We start from the raw sequence: 3,915 nt of genomic DNA on the forward strand, positions 1-3,915 counted from the left end.
TAACGGAAGAGGTGCGTCGCCTCCTGGGTGCAGGCTGGGTGGGTCAGCAGGACAGCGGTCTAGGATCTTTAGTCTCAGCGCACTGACACTGCCTCACAACCAAATAAATGTTGTCTCTGTTTTGTTTTGGTTTTGGTTTTTTTTGGCATTCACCTCTAATTACTAATTATAACATGTAAGAAACATTATGCCACCTGCTTACTTAAAAAGGAAGTCGGAAGGATCAGAGGCCTTATTTAATTACTTCATTTCTTCATACAGTTTCCAATGAATACTTGGCACATCGTAGGTGCTCATTTTGGAAGACGCAGACTGCAATACCAAAGTCTACAAATAAACATTTTTGACGGCTACTTTTAAACTACGGCACAGATGTTTTCACTTCAAACAAAAACTACATTTATATGCAATTCCTGTCTCCCTGAAGCATGGAACAACAATGTATGTAAAAGAAGGGAAGACCTATGCAATACTGAGCACACTTCTTAATTTCTCAGTTACTCAGATTCAACACTTCAAAATCAAAATACGCTAGTTACTTTACATACCCACCACTGTGATGGAGTACACAGATAAGTATGATAGATCACTTTTCTTACTCTACCAGTTCATAAACTAAGAGGAAAAAGCCTTCACATAGAAGGTTCACATGATAAACGTTATAATACATGTTCAACAAAGTGGGATGGAACCAGTAGATTATCCTCACACACTAAAGAAGAGCTTCTACAGCAAGTAGCCTTTGAGGTGAGCCCTGAATCAAACAGTGAACTTCAGTGAGCAAAGAGAGGGGAAGAGCATTCTAGATAATATAGTGTAATCTAAGAAAAAGCAGGGTGTGTTTGAGGAGCAAGGAACATAACTCAAGTATAATGTGTCTTCAGGATAGGGTTAGAATAATAAACTAAGAATAGTCACACAAATGCACAAAAATGAATGTACAAGGATATTATTCCATCACTGCTGGAAGTAAGGGAAAACTGGAAGCAAAAATGTACATCAGTAGAAAATTAGTTAAATACGTAATATATAATCTCTAAAAGTTATGATGTTCACCTCTATCGACTTTCAAAATTGCCCATAACATTTTATTGGGCAAAGACAGTATATCAAAAAAAAGTATGGATTATAACCCAAAATACAAAATAAATATCTATGAATCAATACTGATATAAGTAAATGATTACAAATGGGGGGGGCAGGTAGAGGGGTAGACAAATCACTCCTGCAGAAAAATTCCCAATAATTTACGTAAATAGTCCAACCTCAAGGAGGTTAAGTATAACACCTCACTCCTTAAGAGTGGGCTGTGCATAGCAACTTCCTTCCAAAGAGAGCAGTATGGAAAAGGCGGAGATGCAGGGTGGACTTTAGAGTGTTGAAACTGACAAATACTACTTCAGCCAGGTGATCGAGTATGTATCTCTGGTATGATGTGATGAAAACGGCACTTTACCTTTGTGGTCTCCGTCCCAAAAACCCATAACCCCAGTCTAATTAAAAAAAAAAAAAAATCAGATAAATCCCAATTGAGGGATATTCCACAAAATAACTGATGGGTACTTCTCAAAACTGTCAAGACACCTAAAACAAGCAAAGTCTGAGAAACTGTCACAGCCAAGAGAGACCAGAGACATGACAATTAAATATAATGTTGGGACGAGATCCCAGTATAGAATAAGAACATTAGGTAAAAATTAAGGAAATCTGAGTAAAATACGGACTTTAGTCCATTACTAAGATTGGCTCATTAATTGTAAAAAATGCATACTAATTAAGATGTTACTGATAAGAGAAACTGGATGAAGGGGTATGGGAACTCTATACTATCTTTATATAAATCTAAAACTGTTCTAAAGTTTATTTTTTAAAAGAGTATATGTATTATGATCTCATTCTTGTAAAACTATGTGTGTGCAAAACAATGTAGTAAACATGATACAGTTTATTTTTCAACTTTTATTTTACATGTAAGTGCTATATATATATATTTGTATACAGAGGCTAAGAAATGTTATTTTTGAATGCATAACTCATTCTCAAAGTTCTTCCCTATTCGTGGGTCAACATTATTTCTAAATATTATATAGTGTACCCCAATTTCAGATTAAAGTTTGACATTTTTCAGGTAAGATTGATTTAGGAGCAGCTCTGACTTACAGGATTAAAGGACTAACATCTACAAAGCACTTAGCACAAAGTAAGCTCTTAGGAAATGTTAGCAGTTATTACCATTATTACTATTGATGATATCAATGTTTCTTTCTAACGAATTCTCATAACCTTGTTTTATTGGATTCAAAGTAATTCAAGTGGTTATATACATTTTTATAGATATGACCTTTATTTATTCATAAATATATCAGACCAGGAAATTAAAATATAAAAACATTTAAATTTAGGATTTTAGACATCCTAGTCCTCAACTATTACATTATTTTCCACCGGTTACTCTTGTCCCAATTCACAAAAGGCACCACTTACAAAAGCTGATACAAAATATCTCCCACTACTAAATTGATCTGTTTAGCTCAGTTAACTCCAGGGCAAAGTATTCTTTCAGACTATGGTCTGAGAGAAGGATATATGCTGAAGTTTACCAATAAAAACTGAAGTTCCAATCCAGTTACTCTAGGTATTTGCATAGCTTTTATCTCTACTGCTTTCCTTTGCTTTTCTCAAATTTCTAAATTAGTGAAAGAAAAGATGTCATGATGTTAAATGAAATAATAAAATGAAAGCATTTTGAAAACTATAAAGTGCCGTAAACAATGATATTAAAGTGTTAAGTTTCTAAGCTCCATGAAAAAGATATCTTGAACCCCAAATTAGATTCTGGACGGAAATCTTATTAAATTAAGCAAGTTTGACTCAGCATTTTGAAAAAAATTTTTGTTAAAGTGGGCATACAATATTATAGTAGTTTCAGGTGTACAACAGTGATTTGATATTTATATACCTCACAATGTGATCACCACACTTAAGTCTAGTAACCATCTGTCACCGTGCAAAATTATTACAATATTATTGCCTATATTTCCCATGCTTCACACTATATCTCTGCAGCTTATTTTATAACTGGAAGTTTGTACCTCTTATTCTCCTTCACCTTTCTCACCCACCTCTACACTTTCCTTACCTCTGCAACCATCAGTTTATGCTCTGTTTCTGTGAGTCTTTTTTTTTTTGTTTGTTCGTTTCTTTTTTTTTAGATTCCACATCCAAGTGAAAACATATATTGTCCTCTTTCTGACTTATTTCATTTAGCATGAAGTGAAATAAGTTGTTGTAAATGACAAGATTTCATTCTATTTATTGCTGAGTATTTTCCATTGTGTGCACATCTTTAACTATTCATCTATCGATGGACACCTAAATTGTTTCCATATCTTGACTATTGTAAATAATGGTGCAGTGAACATAAGGGTGCAGATATCTTTTCGAATTATGTTTTGGATTTCCTCAGATAAATACCCAGAGAAACATCCAAAAAGGAACTACTGGGTCATGTAGTAATTCTATTTTTAATTTTTTGAGGAATCTCCTCAGTTTTCTATACTGGCTGCACCAGTTTGCAATCCCACCAACAGTGCATTCTGGTTCCCTTTTCCTCACATCCTTGCCAACACTTGTTATTTGTTGACTTTATGATACTAGCCATTCTGATAGGTGTGAGGTGGTATCTCATTGTGGCTTTGATTTGCATTTCCCTGATGATTAGTGATGTTAAACATCTTTTCATATGTTTGTTGGCCATCTAAGTGTCTTTTTTGGAGAAATGTCTACTCAAGTCATATCCTCTGCTCATTTTTTTAATTAATTAATTTTTTATGGTGACATTGATTAATGAAATTTAATAAGTTTCAGCTGTATACTTTAACAGCAAGACATATATATATGTACACTGTGTATTCA

This window comes from Pteropus vampyrus, unplaced genomic scaffold, assembly GCF_000151845.1.
Source record: "Pteropus vampyrus isolate Shadow unplaced genomic scaffold, Pvam_2.0 Scaffold101, whole genome shotgun sequence".
Taxonomy (NCBI): domain Eukaryota; kingdom Metazoa; phylum Chordata; class Mammalia; order Chiroptera; family Pteropodidae; genus Pteropus; species Pteropus vampyrus.